Source organism: Palaemon carinicauda, chromosome 13, assembly GCF_036898095.1.
Source record: "Palaemon carinicauda isolate YSFRI2023 chromosome 13, ASM3689809v2, whole genome shotgun sequence".
NCBI lineage: Eukaryota > Metazoa > Arthropoda > Malacostraca > Decapoda > Palaemonidae > Palaemon > Palaemon carinicauda.
The window spans coordinates 102,153,087-102,173,025 of record NC_090737.1 but is presented as its reverse complement, the minus strand read 5'-3'; positions in this window follow the sequence as shown (position 1 = coordinate 102,173,025).

Below are 19,939 nucleotides of genomic sequence, written 5' to 3'. Positions count from 1 at the left end.
ATAGTATGTACCATTACTGCTACTAATAGGAGTAGTATATATTACTGCTACCTAGTAATAGTATATACTACTATTGCTACTAGCAGTGACACTATATACTATTATTACTACTACTAGCAATAGTAGTATATACTATCACTGCTAATAGCATCAATAAGTATAATCTTAATGCTACTAGTAGCAATAATAATATATACTAATATTGCTACTGGTAGCAGTAATAATATATGCTATTATTGCTACTAGTAGCAGTGCTACTGTATAATATTACTACTACTAGTAGAACTAATAGTATATATTACTGCTACTAGTAGCATTAATAATATAATTATTGCCGTAATAGTATATACTACTATTGCTACTAGTAGCAGTCAGTGTATACTATGGTTACTAGTAGCAGTAATATTATATCACTACAACTAGTAGCAGTAATAATGTATACAAGTAGCAGAAATATTGTATACAAATAGCATTAATAATATATATTATCACTGTTAGAGGTAATAATAAATATCACTGCTTCTAGTAGCAGTTTTATTATGGTATTATTGCTACTAGAAAAATAATACGTTACTGCTACTAGTAGCAATAAAATATACATTAATTGCTACTTGGAGCAATAATAGTATTTATTATTATTGATACTAGTAGCAGTAATACTAGATACTACTATTGCTACTAGTAGCAGTAATACTAGATACTACTATGGCTATTAGTAGCAATAGTAGTATACTATTACTGCTACTAGTAACAGTAATAGTATATTAATGTTGCTAGTAGCAGTAAGTATATATGGTTACTGCTACTAGTTGCAATAATAGTAAATATTATTAATGCTACTAGTTGATCCTTTTCTTCTTAGAAGAAAGATGTCTTCAAATCAAGAATCTTGAAGACTTCTTTTTCTCCATGAGGAAGAAGTAGTCTTCAAAATAAGAATCTTGAAGACTCCTCCTCCCTCATGGAGAGAAAGAAGTCTTCAAGATTCTTGTTTTGCTTTTCATGACTGCCTTCCTGATTCCACTTTTCCTTGATCCCTTTCTTCTTAGTAGAAAGAAGTCTTCAAAAGAGGAATCTTCAAGAATTCTTCTTTTTCTCCGTGAGGAAGAAGAAGTCTTCAAAACAAGAATCATATTTTCTTAAAAATAAGCTAGATTTAGGAACACTCTATTGTCAGGTAGTAGGTTGGCCAGGGCACCAGCCGCCCGTTGAGATACTACCGCTAGAGAGTTATGGGATCCTTTGACTGGCCAGACAGTAATTCATTGGATCCTTCTCTCTAGTTACGGTTCTTTTCCTTTGCCTACACACACTGAATAGTCTGGCCCATTCTTTACAGATTTTCTCCTCTGTCCTCATACACCTGACAACACTGAGAATACCGGTAAAACAATTCTTCCTCACCCAAGGGGTTAACTACTGCAATGTAATTATTCAGTGGCTACTTTCCTCTAGCTAAGGGTAGAAGAGACTCTTTAGCTATGGTAAGCAGCTCTTCTAGAAGGACACTCCAAAATCAAACCATTGTTCTCTTGTCTTGGGTAGTGCTATAGCCTCTGTACCATGGTCTTCCACTGTCTTGGGTTAGAGTTCTCTTGCTTGAGGGTACACTCAGGCACACTGTTCTATCTAGTTTCTCTTTTTTTTTGTTTTGTTGAAGTTTTTATTGTTTATTTAGGAAATATTCATTTTAAAGTTGTTACTATTCTTAAAATATTTTATTTTTCCTTGTTTCCTTTCCTCACTGAGCTATTTTCCCTGTTGGAGCCCCTGGGCTTATAGCATCCTGCTTTTCCAACTAGGGTTGTAGCTTAGCATATAATAATAATAATAATAATAATATTGTTGGCTGGGAGGGGCTCCCCCTTCCTGCTAGCCAGGAGGGCTCCCCCTTCCTGCTAGCCAGGAGGGCTCCCCCTTTCCAGCTGGCAGGGCGGGGCTCCCCCCTTCCCGCTGGCAAGGCGGGGCTCCCCCCTTCCCGCTGGCAAGGCGGGGGTCCCCCCTTCCCGCTGCCAGGGCGGGGCTCCCCTTTTCCGCTGCCAGGGCAGGGCTCCTCCCTCCCCGCTGGCAGGGCGGGGCTCCCCCCTTCCCGCTGGCAGGGCGGGGCTTCTTCCTTCCCACTGGCAGGGCGGGGCTACCCCCTTCCCGCTGGAAGGGCGGGGGTTCCCCCTTCCCGCTGGCAGGGCGGGGGTTCCCCCTTCCCGCGTGCAGGGCGGGGCTCCCCCTTGCCCGCGTGCAGGGCGGGGCTCCCCCTTGCCCGCGTGCAGGGCGGGGCTCCCCCTTTCCCACGTGCAGGGCGGGGCTCCCCCTTTCCCACGTGCAGGGCGGGGCTCCCCCTTGCCCGCGTGCAGGGCGGGGCTCCCCCTTTCCCCTTGGCTATGTTAATACAGCTTCTATAAGCAATAGTACTATATATTATTACTGTTTATAGTAGCAATAATAATACATACTATTATTGCTACCAGTGGCAATAACAGCATATACTATTACTGCCACTAGTAAGAATAGCAGTATATATAGTATTACTGCTACTAGTAGGCGTGATATATATTACTACTGCTACTAATAGCAATAATAGTATATATTACTGCTAATAGTAGCAGTGACTATACTATTATTGCTACTAGTAGCAGTGATAGTATATAAAACTGCATCTTGTAGCAATAGTAGTATTGCTACTAATAGCAGTGTTAGTTTATATAACGGCTACTAGTAGCAGTGATATTATGTACTACTATTGCTAACAGTAGCAGTAATAGTATATACTACTATTGCTAACAGTACCAGTAATAGTATATACTACTATTGATACTAGTAGCAGTAAGTGTATACTATGGCTACTAGTAGCAATAATAATGTGTACTACCACTGCTACTCATAGTAGTAATAATATATACTATCACTGTTAGTAGTAGAAATAATTATACAATCACTGCTACTAGTACCAGTAATAGTATATACAATTAATGCTACTAGTAGCAGCAATACTATATAGTATTACTGCTACTAAAAGCAGTAATGGTATATTACTGCTTCTAGTAGCAATAGTATACTATTATTGCTACTAGTAGCAGTAATAATATATTATTACTACTAGTAGCAATAATAGTATATACTATTACTGCTACTACTAGCACTAATTGTACATAATATTGCTAATAGTAACAATAATATTTAATTATTTCTACTAGTAGCAGTAATAAGTTATAATATACCTACTAGAAGCTCTAGTACATTATTACTGCTACTAGTTGCAGTAATAATACATTGTTACTGTTACTAGTAGCAGTAATAATACATTGTTACTGCTACTAGTATCAGTAATAATGTACTGTTTCTGCACTAGTAGCAATAATAGTATAACTGCTACTAGTAGCAATAGTATATCCTATTACTGCTAATAGTAGCAGTAATCATATATACTTTTACTGCTAGTAGCAATAGTAGTATACTACTATTGCAACTAGTAGGAAGTCGTATATATTACTACTACTAGTAGCATAATAGTAAATACAATTAATGCTACTAGCAGTAGTAATAGTATATAGTATTACTGCTACTAGAAGCAGTAATAGTATATTATTACTACTACTAGTAGCAGTATAGTATATATTACTACGACTAGTAACAGTAATAGTATATACTGCTATAGCTACTAGTAGCAGTAATAATATCACTGCTTCTAGTAGCAGTAATACTATATACTATTAATGCTACGAGTAGCAATTATAGTATATATACTCACTTATAGTAGCAGTAATAGTAAATATACTCACTGCTAGTAGCAGTAATAGTATATATATCTCTACTACTAGTAGCAATAATATATATTATTGCTATGAGTAGCAATAGTAGTATATACTATTACTGCTACTTGTACCAATAGTAGTATACACTATTACTGCTACTAGTACCAATAGTAGTATATACTATTACTGCTTCTAGTAGCAGCAATACTATATACTATTACTGCTTCTAGTAGCTATAGTAAAATATACTATTATTGCTACTAGCAGCTCTAATTGTATATACTGCTATTACTACTAGTAGCAATAATAGTATATACTATTACTGCTACTACTAGTACTAATAGTATATAATATTGCTACTAGTAGCAATAGTAGTATTTACTTATTTATACTAGTAGCAGTGATAGGAAATACTATCGCTACTAGTAGCAATAATAATCTATACTATCACTGCTTCTAATACCAACACTATATAAAATTACTGCTACTAGTAGCAATATATATATATATATATATATATATATATATATATATATATATATATATATATATATATATATATATATATATATATTTTACTGCTAGTAGCAATAGTAGTATACTACTATTGCTACTAGTAGGAAGTCGTATATATTACTACTACTAGTAGCATAATAGTAAATACAATTAATGCTACTAGCAGTAGTAATAGTATATAGTATTACTGCTACTAGAAGCAGTAATAGTATATTACTACTACTAGTAGCATTATAGTATATATTACTACGACTAGTAACAGTAATAGTATATACTGCTATAGCTACTAGTAGCAGTAATAATATCACTGCTTCTAGTAGCAGTAATACTATATACTATTAATGCTACGAGTAGCAATTATAGTATATTTACTCACTTATAGTAGCAGTAATAGTAAATATACTCACTGCTAGTAGCAGTAATAGTATATATATCTCTACTACTAGTAGCAATAATATATATTATTGCTATGAGTAGCAATAGTAGTATATACTATTACTGCTACTTGTACCAATAGTAATATACACTATTACTGCTACTAGTACCAATAGTAGTATATACTATTACTGCTTCTAGTAGCAGCAATACTATATACTATTACTGATTCTAGTAGCTATAGTAAAATATAATATTATTGCTACTAGCAGCTCTAATTGTATATACTGCTATTACTACTAGTAGCAATAATAGTATATACTATTACTGCTACTACTAGTACTAATAGTATATAATATTATTGCTACTAGTAGCAATAGTAGTATTTACTTATTTATACTAGTAGCAGTGATAGGAAATACTATCGCTACTAGTAGCAATAATAATCTATACTATCACTGCTTCTAATAGCAACACTATATAAAATTACTGCTACTAGTAGCAATATATATATATATATCACTGCTATTAGTAGCAGTAATATGTATTATTATTGCTATGAGTAGCAATAGTAGTATATAATATTATTGCTACTAGTACCAAGAGTAGTATACACTATTACTGCTACTAGTACCAATAGTAGTATATACTATTACTGCTTCTAAGAGCAATAATACTATATACTATTACTATTTCTAGTAGCAGTAATAATATATACTATTACTTCTTCTAGTAGCAGTAATACTATATACCTATACTGCTTCTAGTAGCAGTAATACTATATACTATTACTGACTCCAATAGCAGTAATACTATATACTATTACTGACTCCAATAGCAGTAATACTATATACTATTACTGACTCCAATAGCAATAATACTATATATTATTTCTGCTTCTAGTAGCAGTAATACCATATACTATCAGTGCTACTAGTAGTAATAGTATATACTATTACTGCTACCAGTAGCACTAGTATATACAATTACTAATATTGTTACTAGTAGCAATAGTATATATTATTACTGCTACCTAGTAATAGTATATACTACTATTGCTACTAGCATTGAGACTATATACTATTATAACTACTACTAGCAATAGTAGTATATACTATCACTGCTAATATTATCAATAATAGTATAATGTTAATGCTACTGGTAGCAATAATATATACTATTATTGCTACTGGTAGCAGTAATAATATATACTATTATTGCTGCTAGTAGCAGTACTACTGTATACTATTACTTCTACTAGTAGAACTAATAGTATATATTATTACTGCTACTAGTAGTGGTGATAGGATATATAACTGCTACTAGTAGCATTAATAATATAATTATTGCTACTAGTAGCCATAATAGTATATACCACTATTGCTACTAGTAGCCATAATAGTATATACCACTATTGCTACTAGTAGCAGTAATATCATATCACTACAACTAGTAGCAGTAATAATGTATACAAATAGCATTAATAATAAATATCACTGCTACTAGTAGCAGTTTTATAATGGCATTATTGCTACTAGAAGAACTAATAGTGTCACTGCTACTAGTAGCAATAAAATATACTACAATTGCTACTTGGAGCAATAATAGTATTTATTATTGCTACTAGTAGCAGTAATACTAGATACTACTATTGCTAATAGTAGTAGTAATACTAGATACTATTATTGCTACTAGTTGATCCTTTTTTTCTTCGAAGAAAGAAGTCTTCAAAACAAGAATCTTGAAGAGTTCTTCTTTTTCTCCATGAGGAAGAAAAAGTCTTCAAAATAAGAATCTTGAAGACTCCTTCTCCCTCGTGGAGAGAAAGAAGTCTTCAAGATTCTTGTTTTGGTTTTCATGACTGCCTTCCTGATTCCACTTGTCCTTGATCCCTTTCTTCCTAGAAGAAAGAAGTCTTCAAAAGAGGAATTTTGAAGACTTCTTTTTCTCCATGAGGAAGAAGACGACTTCAAAACAAGAATCATGTTTTCTTAAAAATAAGCTATATATAGAAACTCACTAGAACACAGTATACAAGATCCCACTGAACTGGACATCCGTTTCAAGAAGAAATTGAAGACTATTTTACTAACTGCTTCGATAATGCGGATTTGACAATAAACAAACAATAAGCTGTGTGATACGCTAAAAATATAAGAATATATATGTTAAAATGATCTTGTAGGTCCTGTAGTGCACATGGTTCTCTTGTGTGATAGAACCAGCAAAACACCGTTAAAGTGAATAAAGTAAGTTACCAAATGTTGAATACAAGGAAGATAAGGATGCTCTCCCCAAGCCAGAATAATATAAGCAAACCTAACATATTGCCGAAATGAATAAAAACTATTGGAAATCGGTACCCAAGTTTTATTCCTAAGTTTTCAAATCCAATCAGTAATTAACAGGAATACCATACTGAGTAACGGTGACATACCTCAAGTCATAATTGTTTCTCAAGAAATGCAAAAGGTCCGCCAACTAGTAATAGACGGAACTGGCCTAGGGGACAGTAGCGTTGTAGCAAACAGACTGATGATGGAAAGTGAGATGTGGTGATAAACTTTACTTATTCAATAGGTGAATCCATTGAGATCTTGATTGAATAGTCTTTGTAAACACAGCAATGGCTCAAAATGCGCGGAGGATGCACCAATAAATAGTATCAACTAAGGAAAATACAACTTCCCGTGCGGCGAGTCGATTGAAAACTGAGCCTCCAGGTTTCGTATTTTCCATAAATGCTTTCCCGGCGAAATTAAAATACATCGGTAGTTTATTTCCGTCTATAGAGAAATACAATTTTTATATACAGGAGAAAAATTACAATTGATACTGAGAAATAGCTTGAAAATGTATCGTCACTAATCAAACTATCAAACTACCGAAAAGAGTATTCGTCGATTACTCTGGGGGCAAACACGAATTCCAAGAGTCAAGCTTAAAGAATCATCAACAGATTTAGGATTTTATCAAATAGGAATCAGATATACAAATAACATCAAAAAAGTTTTATATTTTTTATTAACATCATCAAACTTGATGCTCATTATGTGGGAGGAGAATATAACAGTATTTCTCTTCCTAGAGAATTGGTCAAAATAATTATCATCAAATAGACTGTCATAATCATATTTTAGATGATTCGTTATCACTTGTCTATCGATTGGAGGAAGGTCGTGATGGAAATTAATCTATATAATTCAAGTACAGTACATATTTCCCCGATCAAAGGGTAAATAATTGCGTCATACTTGAACATAAGCGTCAGAAATAATCACAATGGACAGAGTTCTTTTAATGGTTGTCCATCATGTAGTCCACCTTATGAAAGACAAAAATAAATAAATAAAAACAAGAGCTTTCATGTGAAGCTTGTAGGATGGGAGTGTACAACAGACTTAAATTTACATATTTTCATACTTTGGACAATAAGAAACGGCACATTTCAATATAAAACGTAGCACAGAAGCCTCAGGGAAAGCAAATAAAATTATGTTATAGGGAAATGGAATAACAGGACTAGAGCAAATTGTAATGAAAATATGAATATCCAAGAATATTTTCCAACGGAGGATCTTGGGTATGTAATCAGCTTGATCTATAACACAAGCAGCAATGGAAAATCTTGAAGCTATACTAGTCAGGGCCACCTATACTAGGTTGGTTTGATGTGAGCTATCAAACAAAATCTCCCACCATCACCAATCTGCAGACACGGATAAGGACCCGTCTGAGGCCTTTGTCCTGCAGTGGACAAGAAACGGCTTCATTTTTTTATGCTCTTGTAATTCATTTTATTTATATCAATTTTTTAAAATACCATTAAAAAGGCTCCCTCTAATTGTTATAAAACTGAAAAGTAATCTCTCAAACTAATATTCAGCAAGTATCTCCTGAATTAGATTAATGGAATTAAGCTTCTCCCAGCAGCGCTTATTTTTTTATTTTGCTATAAAGCATTTCATATAATGTTGAGGAAAGAGATGATTACTCTCTTCCTGGAAAGTTTATATCAAAAAATGTCAAATCAACGCTTAGGTGATGAAGGTATGTTACTATTGGAAGGTTACACCTTTTCTTAGAATTTTTCAATTTATGAATATGATTTTTATAAAAAAAAAAAAAAAATCATTCAGTGGAAGACTAATAAACAGAAAAACGATGGATTTTTTTTTAATTCATAACTGTGAAAAGGTAACGTACGACAACTGTGTGGAGTTCTCTCACAGTAAAGGAATGTTCAATGATTGTCAGAAGCTAGCAACTACAGTAGACTTCATAAGGAGTTTTCCAAAAGTTAATTTTGGAAGTCTTGCATTTAAATGCGTGTGGGTTATCGTTCATGCTCGCAACACTCATATTTACAGGATTCGTTGACGTACCTGGTTGTAGGTTAGCCTTTTATATCTATATCTAAATATATATGTATGTATATATATATATATATATATATATATATATATATATATATATATATATATATATATATATATATACTTATATACATACATATATATATACACACATATATATATATATACAGTATATATAAATATACATACATATGTATATATATACATATATATATTTATAAATATACATACATATGTATATATATACATATATATATTTAAATATACATATATATGTATATATATATATATATGTAAATATACATATATATGTATATATATATATATATATATGTAAATATACATATATATAAACATATATATAAATATATATATATATATATATATATATATATATATATATAAATACACACATATATATATATATATATATATATATATATATATATATATATATATATATATATATATATATATATATATATATATATATACATATATATATACAGTATATAAATGTATATATATATATATATATATATATATATATGTATGTATATATATATATATATATATATATATATATATATATATATATATATAGCGATTCACTGTGTAGTTAAACATCTCTCTCTCTCTCTCTCTCTCTCTCTCTCTCTCTCTCTCTCTCTCTCTCTCTCTCTCTCTCTTCCACGTGCTTTTTGGGCTATTTTCGTACCGGAATAGAAGTGTTCATAGGTAGGAATATACTGTAAATGCAAAGTAAGATATCGATATCAGGAGAAATTGCCCTCTGCGTATATCTGGCACGGGAAAAGACAAAGAACGGATAGGATGCGATCTTAGTGTGAGGTTTATTATATATATTATCGTCAGTAATAAATGTATAAATAAAGTGTCATGACTCTATCCTGACTTTAATATCGAAGAAAGATCAGGAAAACATAAAAAGTGAATATCATAGAAGTGGAAATAGAGCCTCGGCAGCTAAACAGAGAATTGCATAATTTGAGAGCCAGATCCGGAGAGTCGCTTCTGACTCAGCGAATTCTACCCTTGCTCCGGACCCACAAGTAGCCAATCTCACTGAGAAATTCAATAATCTAGCGAGGAGTATTAGAATCAGTTAACATAAGCCTTAAAACATTGACAGCTCCAAAAATGAAAAGATGGGCTATACTGATAAAAGTTATAGAAAAGAATATATTGGTAATAAGATCAGCTATAATGACAGAGGAAAAATATGGTTTTTAGCCAATTTGTTTTAGAAGTTCAAAAACGGGTATGGGTTACAAAGGGGTATGGGTCACAAAGGGAAGAGGATCACCAAGAGAAGAGGGTCACAAAGGGGTAGAGGTTCACAAAGGGGTATGGCCCACAAAGGAGAAGAGGTTCACAAAAGGGTTTGGGTCACAAAGCGGAAGCAGATCACAAAGGGGTATGGGTCCCAAAGGGATATGGCTCACAAAGGGGTATGGGTCAGAAAGGGGTATGGGTCACAAAAGGGAAGAGGTTTACAAAGGGGTATGGGTCACAAAGGGGAAGAGGCTCACAGACGGGTATAGGTTCACAAAGGGGAAGAGGCTCACAGACGGGTATAGGTTCACAAATGGGAAGAGGCTCACAGACGGGTATAGGTTCACTAAGGGGAAGAGGCTCACAGACGGGTATAGGTTCACAAAGGGGAAGACGCTCACAGACGGGTATAGGTTCACAAAGGGGAAGAGGCTCACAGACGGGTGTAGGTTCACAAAGGGGAAGAGGCTCACAGACGGGTATAGGTTCACAAAGGGGAAGAGGCTCACAGACGGGTATAGGTTCACAAATGTGAAGAGGCTCACAGACGGTTATAGGTTCACTAAGGGGAAGAGGCTCACAGACGGGTGTAGGTTCACTAAGGGGAAGAGGCTCACAGACGGGTATAGGTTCACTAAGGGGAAGAGGCTCACAGACGGGTATAGGTTCACAAAGGGGAAGAGGCTCACAGACGGGTATAGGTTCACAAAGGGGAAGAGGTTCACTAAGGGGAAGAGGCTCACAGACGGGTATAGGTTCACTAAGGGGAAGAGGCTCACAGACGGGTATAGGTTCACTAAGGGGAAGAGGCTCACAGACGGGTATAGGTTCACTAAGGGGAAGAGGCTCACAGACGGGTATAGGTTCACAAAGGGGAAGAGGCTCACAGACGGGTATAGGTTCACAAAGGGGAAGAGGTTCACTAAGGGGAAGAGGCTCACAGACGGGTATAGGTTCACTAAGGGGAAGAGGCTCACAGACGGGTATAGGTTCACTAAGGGGAAGAGGCTCACAGACGGGTATAGGTTCACTAAGGGGAAGAGGCTCACAGACGGGTATAGGTTCACAAAGGGGAAGAGGCTCACAGACGGGTATAGGTTCACAAAGGGGAAGAGGTTCACTAAGGGGAAGAGGCTCACAGACGGGTATAGGTTCACTAAGGGGAAGAGGCTCACAGACGGGTATAGGTTCACAAAGGGGAAGAGGCTCACAGACAGGTATAGGTTCACAAATGGGAAGAGGCTCACAGACGGGTATAGGTTCACTAAGGGGAAGAGGCTCACAGACGGGTATAGGTTCACAAAGGGGAAGAGGCTCACAGACGGGTATAGGTTCACAAAGGGGAAGAGGCTCACAGACGGGTATAGGTTCACAAAGGGGAAGAGGCTCACAGACGGGTATAGGTTCACAAAGGGGAAGAGGCTCACAGACTGGTATAGGTTCACAAAGGGGAAGAGGCTCACAGACGGGTATAGGTTCACAAAGGGGAAGAGGCTCACAGACGGGTATAGGTCACAAAGGAGTATGGATCACAGGGGAAGAGGGTAAAAAAGGGGTATGGGTCACATAGGGGAAGAGGTTCACAAAGGGCTGTAGGTCACAAAGGGGAAGAGGTTCACAAAGAGGTATGGGTCACATAAGGCTATGAGTCACAAAGGGGTATGGGTCACAAAGGGGTATGAGTCACAAAGGGGAAGAGGTTCACAAAGGGGAAGAGGTTCACAAAACGATTATGGGTCACAAAGGGGAAGAGGCTCAAAAGGGTGTGGGTCACAACACCGAACAGGTTCACAAAGGGGAAGAGGTTCACAAAACGATTATGGGTCACAAGGGGGAAGAGGCTCAAAAGGGTGTGGGTCACAACACCGAACAGGTTCACAAAGGGGAAGAGGTTCACAAAGGGGAAGAGGTTCATAAAGGGGTATGGGTCACAAAGGGGAAGTTTCACAAACGGGTATGGGTAACAAAGGGGAGGAAGTTCACAAAGGGGTATTAGTCGCAAAAGGGTATTAGTCACAAAGGGGGTATGGGTCACAAAGGGGTATTAGTCACAAAGGGCTATTAGTCACAAAGGGGTATTAGTCACAAAGGGGAAGAGGTTCACAAAGGAGTATAGATCACAAAGGGTTGGGGGTTACAAAGGGTTGGAGGTCACAAAGGGGTATGGGTCACAAAGGGGTATGGGTCACAAAGGGGAAGAAGTTCACAAAGGGGTATGGTCACAAAGGGGTGTGGGTCACCAAGGGGAAGAGGTTTACAAAGGGGTGTGGGTCACAAAGGGGAAGAGGTTCACAAAGGGGTATAGATCACAAAGGGTTGGGGGTTACAAAGGGTTGGAGGTCACAAAGGGGAAGAAGTTCAAAAATGGGTATGGTCACAAAGGGGAAGAAGTTCACAAATGGGTATGGTCACAAAGGGGTGTGGGTCACAAAGGGGAAGAGGTTCACAAAGGGGTGTGGGTCACAAACGGGAAGAGGTTCACAAAGGGGAAGAGGTTTACAAAAACGGGAAGAGCTTCACAAAGGGGTATGGGTCTTAAAAGGGTATGGTTCACAAAAGGGCATGGGTCACAAAGGGGAAGAGGTTCACAAAAGGGCATGGGTCACAAAGGGGAAGAAGTTCACAAAAGGGTATGGGTCACAAAAATGTATGGGTCACAAAGGGGTATGGGTCACAAAGGGGTATGGGTCACAAAGAGGTATGGGTCCCAGAGGGGTATGGGTTACAAAGGGGAGGCATCACTAAGAAGGTAGGGGGTCACTAAAGGCTAAGGGATGTCGAAGGTGTATGGGTTAGTGAAGGGAACAGTATTGACATCGTTTTTTTTTTTTGGGGGGGGGAATTAACATGCGAATATTCTCTCTTCTAATAATTATCTTTAATTGAAACAACTTTTCAATAAACAACAACTTTCAAACACCTGTTTCCTTTCCCATATTTTTCTATGTTCCCTGTAACCCAATTCCCTTAAAAGAATAATGAAACTTACTCAAATAAGTATAATTGGTAACAACATAAATCTTTATTTCATCATATAACTAATGTGTGAATAGATCTTGCATAAAACAAAGATAAAATAAGACAATTTTTACCATATTAATGAAAACCACTATTGCGTCATTTGGGAAAAAGTATTGTTTATTACCCCTGCCAACAAGGTTGGAAGGTGATTATGCTTTATCCCCTGTTTGGCGTTTGCGTGTGTGTGTGTTTGTTTATGAACAGCTTCTTGGCCACAATTTTAATAGAGTAATGAAACTTGCAGGGATTAACTGTTATGTAAAGTACTATAAATGGTTAAATTTTTGAAGGTCAAATGTCAAGGTCAATCAAAAGATCCAATACACGTAATTAGACAAATTTGGACATCGTCGTCACAGGGACTTTAAATTTGGTTCCTATTTGAGTGCATAAATATCCACGCCAATCAATACAAAGATCAAGTTCAAGGTCGAGGAAAATATCGAGAAATGAGTTGCCGTGGTGGAGGTCTGCACTCTACTGAGTGCCCCTTTAGTTCGTATAATATATGGCTAAACAGCAAAATATCTAAATTCCATTTCAAGTCACAGACATGAATTAAAACTTTGGCTTGCAAATTCACAGTGTACAGCTGACATTTTTAATTTATTATTCACACCTGCTAAATTGCATATTTTGCTAGAACAATAAAATGCCTTTAAACATTTTCCCAGGATCGTTGACAGAAAAAGTCGAGTCATTGTAATTGGAATCTAGGATCAATTCTCTTCCGAAGAAGATCGAATCCTTGGAGGAAGCTTTGATGACGGTTCAACACTTCTGATGTATTCTTTATGAATTTCAGCGTCATCTCAAAAACGTATACAATGAATACCTTATTTTTCCTTATGTGATTAACACAATTCACTAATACCATCTCTCCTCCTGATACACGATTTCCCTGAGCTTTCAAAGGCAATGTAAAAATTCCACCCACTGCAGTGGTTTCTCTATGCTGTATAATACCTCACAGAAATCAACTTTGATCTTATGTCACTTATGATTTGATTCAATAAACAGTGTTACTACAATTGAACTCTCCTTAACGAAGATATAAAGCAAATTATATTTCTTTGATGTATTTGAAGAGCATGCCCAAGCCCTCTCCATCTACCCCTCCTCATGATCTCCCCAAGAGAGATTAATTAGCCAAAAGTTCAGCTGGGCTCCAAAAGGTGCTAGAAGAGTTGAAAGACCCAGGCCTACGTGGGCTCAACGGTTTAAAGGTAGCTCATGAATGTCAGGGGCAAGAGAAAGTGCCTTTGCCATATCGTGCAGGACAATGCACTAAAGACTGACCATATAAACAGGATCAGCGCCCAGGCTTCCTCTCCACCCAAGCTGGGACCAAGGAGGACCCGACAATGGTTGCTGACGGCTCAGCAGATAGACCTATAGGCTCCTCCAAATCCCGCCCCTATCCTTAGTTCACAAGAATGGTGAGGTTGCAGCGACCAAAGAAACTAAATAGTTTGGGCGGGACTCGAACCCCATACTGGCGTTCACCAATCAGAGACGTGAAGTGGGAAATGATGAATGGAGAAGTATTTAATTAAAAGCTCAAGAGAGAGACGACAGGCGAAATCTAACAGACACCCTTTGCGTCAATAGGTGTAGCAGGAGATGATAAGGATAATGTGTTTGAAGACATTTTGCGCTTAAGAGCAAAACTCGAAATTTAACAAGAAATTTAAAAAACTCTCCTTACTTTCAATTACATGTTATTGGAATAATTACTCAACTGGAGTATGGATTTTATCTAAGAATAGGAATTCCAATTAACTATCATAGTGTGGCCTCAATTTCACCTGGTGTGGTCCATAGAGCTCCACCCAATACCCAGGTGCAAACCCATCGGAATTTAGTAAGAAATTCGTACTATCCTACTATGATTCTGCAACCAACATATGCCAAATATTATTAAATATCCCAATGAAAATGAAACAGTAATAAATACAATACCTAAATCGTACCTCAGTTTCAAAACCAAAACGAAAAGTATTAAAAAGTTCACAAGAGGCCATTTACAATTGCCAGTGTACCGGCTAGACTCCTAACAGTCTGAACACAAACAAAAGGAGCATTATAAACAAGTCAATTTGTGAATATGTTCTATATAAAGCCCAGACTATTGTAAAATGGGCAACATATCCGAGATCACCTACATATCCTATAAACACAAATATATGATTTAACATAGACATGTTCTTTAGAATTCCACAATTGTGGAACCAATACTCAGATAAGAGTTCATTAAGTACCCCAGTATCTATACACTGCCAAATTTGTACGTCAAGTTGGATTACCATTATAGCTGTTATAACAACTCAAAACAAGTCTTTCAGGGTTAAAACTAAACAGAAGCAATTGTCTTGTATAACCACCGTGAGCCAGGTCAAATATTTTTGTTGTTGGTTATTTTAGATCAGTTAAGACAACATATTTCCTTATACAGAAAATACCTTTATATCGAGCTAAACTTTTTTTATGACACTCTCCCATCTTGCCACAACCAAATAAATTGACAAAAATCGGAACAAGTTACATATGAATTGTCACGTCTTCGATTAAAGTTTTAGTCCACAAATTACCAAAGACAGTATTGACGTTTTAAGCAATCATCAACATGATATTGCTGCAGAAAATTTCCATATAAAACTGCTAATTTACGTGATTGAAAATTAACAAAATGTAAAACAAAATTAACTTATTACCTTTGTATGAAACTAAGATAAGGCTTCCTATTTTCATATTAAAAACTGATTTTCTTTAAAACTTCATAAACAACCAGTAGGCGCGTCCTTGTAACGAAGAGCAAATATTTAGAATACCACTTTTGCCTGACTGGTCGAAAAACAGACAAGAAATCCTCCCGCCTCCCCTCTCAACTTACAGCGAGAGTTCAGTGAATGGTAAGAGATAATTTATTATAGCTGAATAAGAAAATAAATCGTACCAATAAATGCTCTCCCAAAAATACTTCCTCATACATACATGAATTACAAAAGAAATTCGTCCTAACTTCTTACGATTCTGAAACCAACATATGAAAAATGATGGTAAATATCTACATGTAAATAAGGCGGGGATAAAAACTAAGGCTAAATTGTGGCTCAGGTTCAAAACGAAAGACTTTGACAAACACGAAATGTGTGATTCGCCAAATACCTTTGAATATGAAGAAGATAAACTGACCTTGTGGGTCCTGCAGTGCTTAAAGGGTTCCCCTGTGTCATAGGAAGACCAGGAAAACAGACCGTAAAGTAGAAATAAAGTAAAAGTAAAGTGGAGTAAAATTCATGTATGGACCCAACTATATTGAAAAGGTATAGTCACTGGTTAAACAGATTTATGCTTTTTTTTAAGGAAAACCCATGATTGGGTAGTGCCATAGCCTCTCAACCATGGCCTTCCACTGTCTTGGATTAGAGTTCTCTTGCTTGAGGGTACACTCGGCATGCTGGTTTTATCCTATCTCCCTTCCTCTGTATTTTGAAGTTTTTATAGTTTATATGTGAAGGGTCTAAATTAAATCTCGTTACTGTTCTTGAAATGTTTTATTTTGATTGTTTATTCTTTACTTGTAGTTTATTTATTCCTTTATTTCCTTTCCTCGCTGGGCTATTTTTCCCTGTTGGAACCCTTGGGCTTATAGCATCCTGCTTTTCCAACAAGGGTTGTAATGATGATGATAATAATATTGCCAGATGTAATAATAATAATAATAATAATGAAATAATAATAATAATAGTGATAAGCAAGTTGGGCAACTCCCGCAAGACTGCCTATATGTCACCTATGGAAACACAATTATGGTTTAACAAAGACTTTTTTTAATTCGGTTCACAAATAGTCATTTTGAGTCGTTCTTTGCTACGTTGTCAAATGTGAACAACCAGTTCATTAAAGATTTTGTAAAAGCCAGATTTGATTAACATCTGCTTATTGTTATAGCAATTCTACTGATTGCTTCATGGTTAAAAGATAGAACAACTGACCCTTTGTAACCACCCTTAAAGTCAAAATACTTTTGTAGCTAATTATTAGAGTTAAAGTCACGCCTTCGATTCAAGTTGCTTAAATAGTAAATCAAATATTAAAGGAAGTATATTGACAGTCCATGCTATTATATGGATCACTAATAACCAGTTTTGTTCCATGAAAATTATATTGCCAGCGATAATTTCCACATAAAACTACATCACTTTAGGGACAATTATTTCACGCAAAATGAATTCAACTTTTTTACCTTTACATAAACTAAACGACAACTATTGCGTTTGTTCATCATTAAATAAGGCTTCAGATTTTTAGATAAAAAACGCTTTAAAAAAAGATTAATTGGCAACGAAGAGCAAATCTGCAAAGAAACACTTAACTGGCTGGTCTAATTACAGACAAGGAAACCGCTTCCCCCAATACTTACTGTAAGAGTCTTAGTTATTAACTGAGGTGGTTAAACGCTTGTCCGCTAGTGGAATATAAAGAAATGTGTATATATATTGTAGTTCAAATCAAAAATTATTCCAATAAAGGTTCACCCAAGAACATTTAAAAAAAAACACCCAAGAACATTAAAAAAAAGAAAAAAAAAAGTTTGAACCTTTTTTTCATGGTTATTTGCTGCTTTACTTTAATTTGAATTTTCATGTCTTGGTGGTATAGCGCGTCTTCAGACCAAACGTATGAATTCCACCAAACACTTGTTTCAAGTGCTTGTGCTGACATAAGGCCGCCTTAATCTAAACCTATAAATGATTCTTATCTAGAAATTCAATCTACAGATCTTTTACAGATCATAATATATCAAAGGAGAGAGAGAGAGAGAGAGAGAGAGAGAGAGAGAGAGAGAGAGAGAGAGAGAGAGAGATTGGTGGGCGTGGCTGAAACTACGAATTGTCAAACTTATGTAAAGTAAGACCATGGTTGTTTCTGGAAGTAAAATAATTTTATACATTTTCCTCAAGGATTATGTATGATATATGTATATTCACACAGTGTGTATATGTAGTTATAACAAATTCATTTTTTGTATTAGCAAAAAGAAAAGTTAAAATAAAAAAAGATAAGAAAAAAATAAATAATTGTGTTAATATTGAGTTGTCCACTGAAAGGAAATTTAGTCAACTAACGATTATTCCTTGTTCCTCCTTAAACTTTTGCAATGCAAATAATTTGCACAAATCACAGTTTTCATAATTGCTAATCATCACCATCACATTCACAAATTCAAAAATTTGAAACAAAATGAATTTGCCTCCAAGATAAAATCAAACTAGGTAATTAAAAACAACGTAATTTTCAAATAAAATTAGCAAATTTTCACAATGATACGATCCTCTATTTCAATCACGGGAACATGAATTCTATAGAAATTAGATATTATCGACATTTGATTTGCATTCTAAAATATAAGCCTACGGCTGAAGGCATTGGTAATATCTCAGTTCATTCTTATAGTCACAATTATCATAGGTGATTACAGTGTGCCTATCTGAAACTCAAACCACACAGCTAACGCAGTTATATACCGTATTATTGTTAATGGGAAAGTTAGAGCCACATCTGGAAACAATCTCATTAATAACCTTTCACTGATGAAAGGGAATTATCACCACACGCTAAAAAAGGCCCTTTTTGGATATGTCTTTAACAAAAATCTTCGCCAATAAAAGACCCTTAAAGATATTCGATGGTTCACTACATCAACATCTGCAGGTTATTCAAATCTCCAGTATTTTCAAGAATAAAAAATCCACGAAAACGTAATTGAAACAAATAAACCTGTAACGTGTGTCCCTCCTTACCCATTGAAGCCTTTGTTGTTCACAGAAGAATCACAAGTTAAAATTCAAGACCTGATTCCTTCTTCCTGTTTCGGGGTCTTGGACAAAAATTAATCTTCTTCTAATGTCTACACTGTCAGGGACATCCCTAGGCAGTCTCTGAAAGTTCCCCTGACCAGAAGTGATTTCTTCAGGTATTTATAACACAATGGAATATGTAGCCTACCGAATGCTGTAGTTTGTATCCTTATATCATCTGAAATTATAATATATGTTGTATTTACTTTTACCTATGGTATTTGTGAAACCACAAAAGAGTATCTTTTTATGCCGAGCTTGTGTTTTTATTTCAGTTTGTTATCGGAAAGATATATTATTTAAATCATAATTGTATTTAACGTCATTGTCGGGAATTTCGAACTGATCATTCGAAATCCCCGTCATTTAACTTCACAAACCTTGCGTTAAATTAGGGCAAGACTGGAAGATCTCGCGGGCGTTTCTATGAATGAGCGCTGTCCAATACGTGACGGTATTGTTATGTAAATTTCTACCACCTGGTGGGGAAGAAGCGGGTGTCAGAGAAACAAAGTCTTTATTATTTACGATTTACGAAAATTATATTGTATTGTTTCATGCAGGCAAAATTATCGATGTATATGTTTAGAGCCAAGGACTCGCTAGTTTTTTAGATTCTGGCAAATTACGGCCTTCAGCCGAAGTATTGAGTTTATCCTTTGATCTGACATAAGACTTTGACTATTTTTCTGTCTTGTATTCGATAAAGAAACTCGATTAAACCCCTTGTTGATTAAATAAA